Here is a 14,861-nt window from a genome sequence, read left to right on the forward strand (position 1 = left end):
CCAAAGTCGAGGATTGGTAGGATGGTCAGTTTTACAAGGGTATGTTTGGCAGCATGAGTGAAGGATGCTTTGTTGCAAAATAGGAAGCCAATTCTAGATTTAACTTTGGATTGGAGATGTTTGATATGGGTCTGGAAGGAGAGTTTACAGTCTAACCAGACACCTAAGTATTTGTAGTTGTCCACGTATTCTAAGTCAGAGCCGTCCAGAGTAGTGATGTTGGACAGGCGGGTAGGTGCAGGTAGCGATCGGTTGAAGAGCATGCTTTTAGTTTTACTTGTATTTAAGAGCAATTGGAGGCCACGGAAGGAGAGTTGTATGGCATTGAAGCTTGCCTGGAGGGTTGTTAACACAGTGTCCAAAGAAGGGCCGGAAGTATAAAGAATGTCATCTGCGTAGAGGTGGATCAGGGACTCACCAGCAGCAAGAGCGACCTCATTGATGTATACAGAGAAGAGAGTCGGTCCAAGAATTGAAACCTGTGGCACCCCCATAGAGACTGCCAGAGGTCCGGACAGCAGACCCTCCGATTTGACACACTGAACTCTATCAGAGAAGTAGTTGGTGAACCAGGCGAGGCAATCATTTGAGAAACCAAGGCTGTCGAGTCTGCCGATGAGGATGTGGTGGTTGACAGAGTCGAAAGCCTTGGCCAGATCAATGAATACGGCTGCACAGTAATGTTTCTTATCGATGGCGGTTAAGATATCGTTTAGGACCTTGAGCGCGGCTGAGGTGCACCCATGACCAGCTCTGAAACCAGATTGCATAGCAGAGAAGGTATGGTGAGATTCGAAATGGTCGGTAATCTGTTTGTTGACTTGGCTTTCGAAGACCTTAGAAAAGCATGGTAGGATAGATATGGGTCTGTAGTAGTTTGGGTCAAGAGTGTCCCCCCCTTTGAAGAGGGGGATGACCGCAGCTGCTTTCCAATCTTTGGGAATCTCAGACGACACGAAAGAGAGGTTGAACAGGCTAGTAATAGGGGTGGCAACAATTTCGGCAGATAATTTTAGAAAGAAAGGGTCCAGATTGTCTAGCCCGGCTGATTTGTAGGGGTCCAGATTTTTCAGCTCTTTCAGAACATCAGCTGAATAGATTTGGGAGAACGAGAAATGGGGAAGGCTTGGGCGAGTTGCTGTTGGGGGTGCAGTGCTGTGACCGGGGTAGGAGTAGCCAGGTGGAAAGCATGGCCAGCCGTAGAAAAAATGCTTATTGAAATTCTCAATTATGATGGATTTATCAGTGGTGACAGTGTTTCCTATCTTCAGTGCAGTGGGCAGCTGGGAGGAGGTGTTCTTATTCTCCATGGACTTTACAGTGTCCCAGAACTTTTTTGAGTTAGTGTTGCAGGAAGCAAATTTCTGCTTGAAAAAGCTAGCCTTGGCTTTTCTAACTGCCTGTGTATAACGGTTTCTAGCTTCCCTGAACAGCTGCATATCACGGGGGCTGTTCGATGCTAATGCAGAACGCCATAGGATGTTTTTGTGTTGGTTAAGGGCAGTCAGGTCTGGGGAGAACCAAGGGCTATATCTGTTCCTGGTTCTAAATTTCTTGAATGGGGCATGTTTATTTAAGATGGTTAGGAAGGCATTTAAAAACAATATCCAGGCATCCTCTACTGACGGGATGAGATCAATATCCTTCCAGGATACCCCGGCCAGGTCGATTAGAAAGGCCTGCTCGCTGAAGTGTTTCAGGGAGTGTTTTACAGTGATGAGTGGAGTTCGTTTGACCGCTGACCCATTACGGATGCAGGCAATGAGGCAGTGATCGCTGAGATCTTGGTTGAAGACAGCAGAGGTGTATTTAGAGGGGAAGTTGGTTAGGATGATATCTATGAGGGTGCCGGTGTTTAAGGCTTTGGGGGGTACCTGGTAGGTTCATTGATCATTTGAGTGAGATTGAGGGCATCAAGTTTAGATTGTAGGATGGCTGGGGTGTTAAGCATGTTCCAGTTTAGGTCGCCTAGCAGCACGAGCTCTGAAGATAGATGGGGGGCAATCAGTTCACATATGGTGTCCAGAGCACAGCTGGGGGCAGAGGGTGGTCTATAGCAGGCGGCAACGGTGAGAGACTTGTTTTTAGAGAGGTGGATTTTTAAAAGTAGAAGTTTAAATTGTTTGGGTACAGACCTGGATAGTAGGACAGAACTCTGCAGGCTATCTTTGCAGTAGATTACAACGCCGCCCCCTTTGGCAGTTCTATCTTGTCTGAAAATGTTGTAATTTGGAATTAAAATTTCAGAATTTTTGGTGGTCTTCCTAAGCCAGGATTCAGACACAGCTAGAACATCCGGGTTGGCAGAGTGTGCTAAAGCAGTGAATAGAACAAACTTAGGGAGGAGGCTTCTAATGTTAACATGCATGAAACCAAGGCTATTACGGTTACAGAAGTCATCAAATGAGAGCGCCTGGGGAATAGGAGTGGAGCTAGGCACTGCACGGCCTGGATTCACCTCTACATCGCCAGAGGAACATAGGAGGAGAAGAATAAGGGTACGGTTAAAAGCAATAAGAATTGGTCATCTAGAACGTCTGGAACAGAGAGTAAAAGGAGGTTTCTGGGGGCGATAAAATAGCATCAAGGTATAATGTACAGACAAAGGTATGGTAGGATGTGAATACAGTGGAGGTAAACCTAGGTATTGAGTGATGAAGAGAGAGATATTGTCTCTAGAAACATCATTGAAACCAGGAGATGTCATTGCATGTGTGGGTGGTGGAACTACAGTGAAATAAGCCAATAAACACTAACCAGAACAGCAATGGACAAGACATATTGACATTAAGGAGAGGCATCCTTAGTCGAGTGATCAAAAGAGTCCAGTGAGTGGAGTGGTTGGTTTGTGGGTCACGGCGATTTAGACAGCTAGCCAGGACATCGGTAGCAAGCTAGCATAGGATGGAGGTCTGTTGTTAGCCACCTCTTGTGTTCCGTCAGTAGATTAGTGGGGTTCCGTGTGGTAGAGGGGATTAGTCCAAATCACACAACAACAAAAATAAAATAAAAATAGATATAGTTATAGAGGCCCAAGAAGAAACATAATAATAATAAAAATAAAGAAATTGTCCGATTGTCTATTCTGAGAGCAGCCGGTAAGAAAGCTAACGGTTAGCAGGCCGCAGATGGGCCTCCAGGTAACGTCGCGACGGAGGAGCCAGCCGGATCTCCTTCGGGTAGATAACGTCGGCAGTCCAGTTGTGAAGGCCCGGTGGGGCTCCGTTGTAGGCAGTAAAACGGGTCCGGATAGGTGACTGCAGCCCAGGAGTGATTGACGGAGCTCAGGAGTGATTGACGGAGCTGGCTAGCTCCGGAGTAATTGATGTTTGCTCCGGAATCAGCGAGAGCAGATAGACACACGGATAGCAGCTAGCTAGCTGTGAGATCCGGGAATGAATGTCCAGAGAGCAGTTGAAATCCAAGGACATGGAGAGAAAAATTGGTCCGGTATGTTCCGTTCCGAGCCGCGCTGCGCCGTACAAAACTGGCGATAGATTTTCGAGCTAAAGTATAGCTGATGACCACAAACCGTGGTTAGCTGAATACTAACGATTTGCCAGTAAAGAAGCTAACTAGCTTCTGAACTAGCTTCTGATTAGCTTCTAGCTAGCTCCTGGCTTGCTTCTGGTTAGTTTCTGGCTAGCTTCTTGGAGTTTCTGGCTAGCTTCTGGCTAGCTTCTTGGAGGATTGCAGATTTGAGGTAAATAATACTTATTTATAAATATAAATTGGTGAGGCGGGTTGCAGGAGAGTGTTTTGAAGATGAGTTGATGGAAAATAAAAATGTATGTGAAAAAAAGTTGTAAATATATATATATACAGGACACGACAAGACGAGGACAAAAGACGTCTGAACTGCTATGCCATCTCGGGCAGGGTTTACCTTCAGGCGTTTGTAAATCGTTCCCAAGGACGAACCAGACTTGTGGAGGTCTTGGCTGATTTATTTTGATTTTCACATGATGTCAAGCAAAGTTTGAAAGTCGGCCTTGAAATACATCCACAGGTACACCTCCAATTGACTCAAATGGTGTCAGTTAGCCTATCAGAATCTTCTAAAGCCACTACATAATTTTCTGGAATTTTACAAGCTGTTTAAAGGCACAGTCACCTTAGTGTATGTAAAACTTCTGACCCACTGGATTTGTGATAAAATGAATTATACAGTGGGGCAAAAAAATATTTAGTCAGCCACCAATTGTGCAAGTTCTCCCACTTAAAAAGATGAGAGAGGCCTGTAATGTTAATCATAGGTACACTTCAACTATGACAGACACATTGTAGGATTTTTTTATGAATTAATTTGCAAATTATGGTGGAAAATAAGTAGGGAAGAGTGGGAGCAGACGTGACAAAAGCCATTAAATATACAGTACGTTTTCTCAACTTTAGGCTATGGTCAATAATATTGAAGGTTGCACTGAAATCTAACAGTACAGCTACCGCAATCTTATCTTCTTCTTCTTAATTTATTTCAACCAATCATCTGCCATTTGTGTCAGCGCAGTACATGTTGAGTGTCTTTCTGACGTCCTCTCTCAATGACTTACAGATTGCTGTCATCTTGCAGTTTTCCTGTTTAAACTTATCGAGCTTACCTTGGTAGAACTGCAAACTGTTCTTCCGGTCCTAGACCTCCCTGATCAGGTCGTCCATTATTAGTTGACTCCACCAGTATTTGGACACAACACTGGCAGTTATTTTGTTGTTGTTGTAACAACTGCTTGTAGAACTGTTTTTGTTTGTTTAAAATATCCTTCACCAGTGAAAGATAGACACCATTTCCCTCAACAGTACTCCCACCGGCTTTGGTCTTTGTCATGGTAGCAACGTAAGCTACGCTGTTACCCCTCGCAGTTCCAGACAGGAAGGTCACAGGGAAGGTGGAAACAATCCGTAGGGATCTAGACAGCCACAAGCCTGAACCCTGCTGGCTTGATAGGCAGCTAACAGTGGCAGCTAGGTTAGCTGCTACGCCAAGAAGCTCATTAGACCCTTGGTCGTCGGGATCCCTGGACAGATCGCAGCGGTCCCAGCAACTAATACCAACCGCATCGCGGTATCCAAACCCAACACTTTTTCAGAGACTTTCAAAACATCAAAAGAAAAAACTAATCAAACTCTCCCTTTGTCACGCCTTGGTCATAGTGTTTTGTGTTTTCGTTATATATTTGGTCAGGCCAGGGTGTGACATGGGTTTATGTTGTGTTTCGTATTGGGGGTTTTGTAGGTATTGGGATTGCGGCTGAGTAGGGGTGTAGCATAGGTTGGCTGCCTGAGGCGGTTCTCAATCAGAGTCAGGTGATTCTCGTTGTCTCTGATTGGGAATCGTATTTAGGTAGCCTGGGTTTCGCTTTGTATTTCGTGGGTGATTGTTCCTGTCTCTGTGTAGTGTTCACCAGATAGGCTGTAATAGGTTTCATGTTCCGTTTGTTGTTTTTGTATTTATTAGTTATTTCATGTATCGTTCCATTTTTCATTCATTAAAGACATGAGTAACCACCACGCTGCATTTCGGTTCGACTCTCTTTCTACAAACGAAGAACGCCGTTACACCCTTGTCCTCTTTGAATATGAACAGTTAAAGAAAAGTACAACTGAAAGATGTTCTCATGTATCCTACTTTCTTCTGGTTAGCCTATTGTCTGCAAAGGTTGTTACAATGTATCTGCAAAGCAATTAAAATGTCACTTCACTTTATATTAATATATATTGCTTGCTCTTGGGTAAGTGCTTGCACATTGTTAAGACATGTATGTCCATTATAACAATGTTGTAGTTACATAGTTGGGTGTTACATTTTTGGGATATTGTAAGTACAATGTAACTAAAAAACGTTAATAAATAATGTTCTCCTGTCCCCTAATTTATCCTGGTTAGCCTACTGTCTGCAAAGGTTGTAACATTGTAGCTACATAGTACTTATAAAGGTTATACCGCACTGGCTTTTTACTTAATATTAAGTCGCTTGCTCCTTACATTGTTCTACATTTTCTTACATGACACTTTATTCGGTATACCATTTGAGCCAGGTAATAACACATAAACTCATCGAAAATAACGAGTAGATAATGACAGGTTGTGCCTATTTACATAATTAGATCAAGACGGTATCAGCCCTGGTATTACTTGTAGTGGCACTGTTTAGTTACATGTAACAAGGTCACATTGGAGTTATTAACATGGTAATTCCCGGGTGACTTTCAAACATGTAATTAAACATTAGTTACATAGTTAAACAATAAAATCTATAATAAACATCAGTAATTACCCATGTGGAATAACCTTTAGAAAGTGGATGTATAATTAGTGCTTGGTCCAATTGTGTAATAACTGATACCGCTAAATCCCTATTGCCATGTAATTACATAGTAATACCTATGTAACTACTATGTTACTAAAGTTATTACTGTGTAGTTAGTAATAAGGGCAACTTAATGAAAAGTGTTGCCAACTGTTGTGTATGATTACAGCAGTACAGGCAATCCATGTCAGTTAAGTAGCCTCACTTGTTGGTGGGGATGCTTGCGTTGCTAGCCTGGAATAAAACATGTCAAACTGTACAAATATGTACATGCATAATTGAGCAGGTGATGATGCCCTGCTCTGAATAAAATATATGGAGGGGCAGAGGAAATATATAGAGGAGCAGTGCGTTTGTAAAAACACAAATTCAGCAGCTGGTCTCTCTCTCTTTTTTCTTTCCCTCTGCCTCGCTCTTCATCGATCTCTCCTTTTATTGATCAAGGTGGGTTTTTATCTCTTACCATGCGAGATATTTCATAAAATCCACTCCAACTTCCCATCGAGATGAAACTGGGAAGACTAAATGACTTATTCTGTTTGTTCACGGCAAAACAGGGCCTTTCCCCACTAATCTCGTACTTCCGTGACACCAATGTGCTCATCTATTCTCTTTCTCAGGTCCGACATGACAGAAGAATTAGGTGTTTCTTGGTGATATCTTTGTAAAGAGTGGGAACTGATAGTTAGGGGAATGTACTTGTGACCAGGGGCTGTGAAGGCTTGTACAAGGTACTCAACTCAAATCAGTGCAAGGATAAGTGGATACTTGTGTCTGCTTGTCCTTGTAGGTAAGAAGACACCTGTTCAAGTTTGTCTCGCCATGCAGTGTCCACTCCAATGATCTCACTCTCTCACCTAAGTTGACTCCCATCATAACACATCTTGTCAATATGTTGTTCATATCAGATCATTGTCCCTCTGACTTAGTGGAGGCCATTCTATTCTAATCAGTGAATTTCATTTTTTTTTAATAGGTAAATATTAAAAAGTGACCCTTTTTAGATTAAACTATACTAAATACATTAATGTCACCAAGTGACTGAATAAAACATACTGTTTTGAAATGAAGGTCTACAGTAGTCTCAACAGCACTCTCTAGTGTAGCACCCTGGCATAGCCAGAGGACAGCTTTTTTGTCCTCCTCTGGGTACATTGACTTCAATACAAAACCTAGGAGGCTCATGGTGCTCATGGTGCTTCCATAGACTTGCACAGTAATTATGATAACTTCCGGAGGACGTCCTCCAACCTGTCAGAGTACTTGCAGCATGAAATGTAGCAGAACGATGCAGAATATTAAAGATCACACAGAGATACGTTAGCTAGCTACCAACAACCAGGGGTGAAAGGCCGGCGTACCGGCAAAATAGTGAGGGTACGCTGTACTGGTAAAACATGAGCTTATCACAATAATGACAACAAAATGTCAAGATAAATGTTTGGCTATCACTCCAGTATCATTACATAGGCATGAAAAATGAGCAAATGTACTTGAAAACGGGTGGTATAGCTTACACTCCAACATGTGATGTTGTTCGACAAGAAAACTGAAATTTTTCCAAGGCAGAAATGAGTGGCTGACACCCAAGACGCGTACAGACAGCAGAGGCATTCATTCTGGCTTAATGACAATCGTCAAACTTTTTGGTGTTTTGTGTAACAGATGTTTCTGTGGATTAACATGCGCGGGTAGCCAAGTAAAGGAGCCCTTTGAAGTGATTGTTTGACAAGCAGATCAAAACATCATTACCTCGTGTTTATGCCACCAATAAAAGGTAATATATTTAAAAAGTTAAATGACAAATCTTTACAACTAGGCCCACAGAGAGGCGATTGAATTAACAGGAATTCTAAATATAATTATATAATTAGGACGTACGGCCAGTCCGCCCATTAGGCAGGATTAGGGAGCTGCCACTAAGCAGCAGTTTGACAAGGGCACCATTTTCCAAGCTAAACTGACCAAGACGTACCTCCAACAACACATAAAACCTCATATTATTCTGCCCAAAAACAATGATAACTTCTCTCACCTGATGGCTACTTAGGTGAGCGCTGATGCCGCCCCATGATAAGCAGGGTGCTGTTGGAGGGTGCAGGGTGCTGTCTCCAGGGTGCTGGTGGAGAGTCGCAGCGCTGCAGCGCTCCAACAACACTCCATCAAATTAATTTAACATAAATGATGCAGCCTACGGTTGAAAGAGTAGTAGCCTATGTCGTTTTTCTCTAGCTTGTAGACTGGAGACCAAATGTATAACAATGTCATGGGGGGGTGGGACACATATGAGGTAAGAAATTAAATCTACTTTCATCCCTGGCTACAACAAAATGGTATAGTTACTCAAAAATGAATGAGTCATTAAGCCAAAGGCTGAACAGTTTGTTTGTCTGCTTAACTCTGTCTGTAAACACGCTGGATGATTCAGAATCCATTGAAGAGCTTGAACGATTCATTGACGAGAGATACTTATGAACTCAAAGAAAGATGTCGCTGCTTTTGGAGGATTCAAGCATTGTTAAGGACAATCAACAAAACAAAACAAAACCAAACCAGGTTGGCCAATAGGTATCAATGATGGAACCAAACCATCTCCTAGTGTGGTGAGTGGGGAGAGGTTTACTGATATGGATGTTGGCCTGTTAAAATCCATCATTGAAAGGCTTGCTGTGACGACCCTCCCACTCTGTCTGCCGTATTCTGTCTTTGTTCTTGTTTCCTTATTAGGATGCCGGTGGGCGGAGTTGAGAGGGTCGTCAGCTACATGGGAAACACCTGGGCCAGGTGTCTCCCAGGATAAATAGACCTCTTCCACATTCATGGAGGAGACTCTCTCCATGCAGACACCTGTTGTAGATTCTGTTGTGGTTCTTGGTGGCCTTTTGTTTGTTTGCTTTGGCACCTTTCATCACCCTGCATTATCACATTCATGCATGCAAAACACTCACTTACACTACTGATTACTGATTACACACACCATTGTATATTATACTTAGTTACTTATTTAATAAATATAGATTTTGCTACTCCTTATCTCCACGTTGTCTCCCTTTGTTACGGGCTTTGAGCCGGTTCGTGACAAGTGGGGGCTCGTCCGGGATCTTTGAACTATTGGTTTGGGAGACCGTGGAGGTACGTGTTTGGTTTGAATATGGTGTTTGAGTGTGATCGGCCCAGTATTGGTTGCCTTTGTTGTTTGGTTTGTGTGCTATGTTGGAGAGAGTATAATGGTTAGTTTCCAGGCCCTGCCTAGCCTGAACTCTTGTTCTACTTTCTGTTGGGACGTCAGTCTGAAGTGAGTAATCTGCTGTGTACCTCGGTGGGAGATTTGGGTAGGGTAGTGGAACTTGCTACCCGGAGCTATAGCCTTTTTCCCCTGATAGGTTTAGCGACGTGTTTCATTTTTGGAATATGTTGGGCATGGTTAATGTTTGTTATTTTTGTGTGGTGTCTGTGGACTGAGCAGTTGTCTCGGGGGCACATCCGTGGCTTGGTGGAATTTGCCAGCATGCTGGGGAGTTCTATTTCCTTGCCAGCGGGCTACAGTGCGTAAATTCCCACCGCAAATCTGCACGAAGACTAGGGTTGAGTTATTGTAGGTTTTGGGGAAGCTCCATATCTCATCTCTCTTCTGTGGTGCTCAGGGTGATTGTCAATTCTCGGGTTGTGTTCTGGTGTGCTCAGCAGAAGGGAAAAGCGATAATTTTTTTTGTGTGATTATGGCGTCTTATGTAGATAAGTTCATTCGCTCTCCATCAGAGGAATTGTTAGATTTAGGTACTAAAGAACAGCTGTTGAAGGTCGCGGAACACTACAAGGTTGAGATTAGTGATAAACGTCTAAAGAATTCTATTAGGTTGATATTGAAAGCCAATCTGATGGAGAGTGGTATTCTTGAAGTTACCACCGGGCCAGCCTCTGCTGAGGATTTGTTGTCTCCCCATAACGTTACAATGGCCATTCCATCGGTTAGTCCTAGTAGCCTTCTTTTTGAACAGCAGAAAGAACTGCTTTTGTTACAGCTAGAGCATGATCGTGAGAAGCTAGAGCATGATTGTGAGAAGCTAGAGCATGATCGTGTGAAATATGAAAAGGAATTGGCATTTAAACAAGATATGGAGCGTGCTAAAGTCAAGTTGCAACAAGAACGTATAGAGTTGGTTAGGGAAGGAAAGATCTCAGGGGAGAGTTTGTTTTGGGAAGGTGACCCAGATTTACCTAGGGGTAGTTCCGCTTTTGGTCATGCCCCAGAGACATTTGATATTGTTGGGAACTTGCGGTTATTGCCTCGGTTTAATGAAAGGGACCCCGAGACATTCTTTTCGTTGTTTGAGCGGGTTGCTGACGCTAGGAGTTGGCCTGATTCTGACCACACTTTAATGTTGCAGTGTGTGCTGACTGGTAAAGCGCAGGAAGCATATTCAGCTCTTAGTGTACACGACAGTGCCAGTTATGATAAAGTTAAAACAGCTGTGTTACAGATTTATGAATTGGTCCCTGAGGCTTACCGCCAACGATTTAGAACTTTAAAAAGGGACGATAACCAGACTCATGTTGAGTTTGCGCGACAGTTATCTTTACAGTTTAATCGCTGGTGTTCCGCCTCTGCAGTTGTGACTTTCCAAGGGCTGTGTGATCTGATTATGTTAGAGCAATTTAAGGACACAATTCCTGATCGTATTGCCACTTATATTAATGAACAGAAAGTAAAGAATGTTGCTGAAGCCGCGGTTTTGGCGGACGAGTATGTGTTGACTCACAAAAGTGTCTTTGCAAAACCCCGTATTCGGAAAGAGTGGGGGCATTCGGATAGATTTGGGCTTCGCTCACCGAGATACTTTGGTTCTCGGGCAGAGTTCTATTCAACTAGGGTTGAACCTGACTCCCATGGTAAGGCTGACTTTGGGCAGGAGTGTCACTACTGTCAAGGTTCAGGTCATTGGAAAAACGAATGTCCACTTCTCAGGTCAAAGGGTGCTTACGCTAAATCTAAGCCTGCTGCGTTAGCTGCACCTGTTCCACATCAGTTCATTCTTGACTCATTTCCTCAGGCCCAGGAGAATGTGAAAGTCCATATTGATCCAGACTATTTACCTTTCATTACAGAAGATTTTGTGTCTATGTTAGGAAGTAAAGACCTAGTGCCAGTGAAGATCCTGAGAGACACAGGTGCCTCTGAATCATTTGTGTTGGAGTCTGTGTTACCCTTTTCTGCTGAGACTGATTCGGGGAATAGTGTTCTAATTAGGGGAATAGGTTTGAACACTCTGTCAGTTCCATTGCATAAACTGATGTTGGATTGTGGGCTGGTGAAGGGTGAAGTTGTTGTGGGGGTGCGTCCTTCGTTGCCTATTGAGGGTATCGACGTTATCCTTGGGAATAACTTGGCAGGTGAGCGTGTATGGCCAGTCGTGTTTCCATCTCTAGTGGTTTCCACTAAGCCGTCATTTGTTGGGATTCCTGATGAGAGTGTACAGAGTTTCCCAGAGGTGTTCTCTGCGTGTGCAGTGACACGTTCTATGAGCCGTGGCGAACTAGTCACTGCGCCGACTAATGATAATAATACAAAGTATGTCACTGTCTTCCCTGTTATCCCGTTATCTGTAACCCGCTCAGATCTAATCAATGCTCAACGGGATGACCCCACGTTGGAAGAGTTGCGTGATCAAATTGTGCCTATAGAACAGTTGGGAGATGTCGCCCATGGCTATTTTCTCCAAGAGGATGTCCTGATGAGAAAGTGGGTGTCTCATGATAGTGTTTTTCTGGGGGAGGCAATTAGTCAAGTTGTTGTACCAGTTAAGCTTCGTGAGTTGGTGTTGGAAACTTCTCACAGCGACGTTGCTGGACATATGGGGGTGAGGAAAACCTACAATCGCATATTAAGACATTTCTTTTGGCCTAGATTAAAGAGGGATGTTTCTGATTTTATCAAAACTTGTCACGAACTGGCTCAAAGCCCGTAACAAAGGGAGACAACGTGGAGATAAGGAGTAGCAAAATCTATATTTATTAAATAAGTAACTAAGTATAATATACAATGGTGTGTGTAATCAGTAATCAGTAGTGTAAGTGAGTGTTTTGCATGCATGAATGTGATAATGCAGGGTGATGAAAGGTGCCAAAGCAAACAAACAAAAGGCCACCAAGAACCACAACAGAATCTACAACAGGTGTCTGCATGGAGAGAGTCTCCTCCATGAATGTGGAAGAGGTCTATTTATCCTGGGAGACACCTGGCCCAGGTGTTTCCCATGTAGCTGACGACCCTCTCAACTCCGCCCACCGGCATCCTAATAATGAAACAAGAACAAAGACAGAATACGGCAGACAGAGTGGGAGGGTCGTCACACTTGCCAAAAATGATATGTTGGATATATTACAAGAGGACATCAATGCATTATGTGCTAGTCTAGAATTCAGCCAACTTCAGATTAATGATCTAAGGAAAGAGAACACGGCGCTGAAAGGTACTGTAGACTCTATTCATTGCAAGGTGGAGGTGGTGCAAAGGGAGAACAAACAACTTAAAGAAACATTGCTTGATGTACAGTGCCGATCAATGCGGAACAATCTAATATTCTCAGGGATACCCGAGAATGACAACAGCAGAGGCTGTGAGGACACAGTCCGAGACTTTATGTCAACTCAACTAAAACTGCCCACTGATGTTGTGCGTAATGCCACGTTCTCCAGAGTCCATAGAATAGGTAAGGCCTCTGGAAATAGGCCACATGCTATTATTGCATGTTTTGATAAATTTTACCAAAAGGAAATGACGAAGAACATGGGGAGAGAACTCAGAAACACTGACTTTGGAATGAATGATCACTTCCCCACCAAGATCAATCAAAGGAGAAAATAACTATATCCCCCCATGAAGAAAAAGCGTTGCCTGAATCAACAAGTCTCCATGGTGATGGATAAACGTTATATCAACGGGCAACTGTATCAAGATTCTATAGTAACTCCCTGGCTATTTTAATTTCAAGTTCAAATCTGAGTTTGTGTGTTGTAGTGTATCATGACAACTTCAACTATAACAAATACATGCAATATTGATCTCCACTTGATAAGGAAAGGGCTGCATATAGCTCAGGTTAATGTTTGTAGCCTTCCTAACAAAATACATAAGGTTTTTAACTTGGTCAACCTAAATAATATTCATATTTTGGCTGTGACCGAAACACATCTGTAAATGATGGACAAATTAACATTCAAGGATATAGTCTACTGAGAAGGGACAGGAATAGGAATGGTGGGGGTGTTGCACCTTAATGTAGGTCAAATAGAGGCACTATGGGCTCAAGTACATCTGCCTCACCAGGCACCCATATTGGTAGGATGTGTGTATAGACCTCCTAGCTCTAAGGTGTTCTATCTGGATGACTTAAGTACTGGGTTTGACCAGGCCACAGATAGCAACAGAGAGGTATTTATCTTGGGTGATTTTAATATAAATTGGAAGGATCACAATAATTCAAATAAAAAAAATGATGAGATATGCTAAGAACTGTGGTTTGAAACAAATGGTAAATGATACTACTAGATCTTCAATTAAGTTGGGTCATCGTTCAGACACGTCCATTGATCTAAAAACCATTGCAATGCTTAAAAGCCAGATCAATGCCAGTGGGCTGGACAGACCATAATGTTGTGACCATAACCATGAACACCAAGGTTCCAAAGCAAGCCACAAGGATTGTGGTCAAAAGAAATTTAAAAAAATGTAATCATGAGTTATTTCTAAATGATTTGGCTGCTGTACCCTGGGAACTAATTTATGTAGAGAATGATTTAAATCATGCTACAGAATGTTTCATTGATTTGCTCATGGAGGTAATCACCATCATGCCCCTATAAGAAAGAAAACGGTTGGTGCCCGTCCATCTCCATGGATTGATGATTAACTGGATGAGGCTTTTTCTCAAAGAAATATGGCAAATGTCTTAGCAACCAAGCCAAAATTAGAAATTGATGAACAGAATTCTAGAACATTACATAATTATGCAGTTAAATTGAATCGAAGGGAAAAAAAGTTATTTTACAACAATGCTTTTATTGATTGTAAAACTGATTCTAAAAAGGTATGGAACACAGTTAAGGGCTTACTTGGTACATCTATCTCATCATGCCCATCTAGTGTGGAGGTTGGCAAGAGAATAATAACAAAACCAGTTGATATTGTCAATCATTTTGCAGATTTTTTTACACTGAAAATTGAATTACTGAGCTACAATGTAGACATACATTCTTCCAAACAAGCTTTTGTCGAATGTATTGATGATCATATTATGAGCAATAAGATCTGCTCTTTTAGTCTACAAACGGTGTCAGTGGAGAAGGTGTTAAACCTATTGAAGTCATTACCTGATGGTAAATCTACAGGTAATGGTCTTATGGACAATTTTTTGCTTCGCTGTGCTGCTCCCCAGATTGCAGTTCCACTGAGATACAGATTTAATTGGTCACTGGAGAAGGGGATGTTTGCAAATGTATGGAAGCATGCGAAACTGTGTCCTATTCCGAAGGACAGCAAAGAACCCATTACTCC

Source organism: Oncorhynchus gorbuscha, linkage group LG21, assembly GCF_021184085.1.
Source record: "Oncorhynchus gorbuscha isolate QuinsamMale2020 ecotype Even-year linkage group LG21, OgorEven_v1.0, whole genome shotgun sequence".
In the NCBI taxonomy this organism is placed as follows: domain Eukaryota; kingdom Metazoa; phylum Chordata; class Actinopteri; order Salmoniformes; family Salmonidae; genus Oncorhynchus; species Oncorhynchus gorbuscha.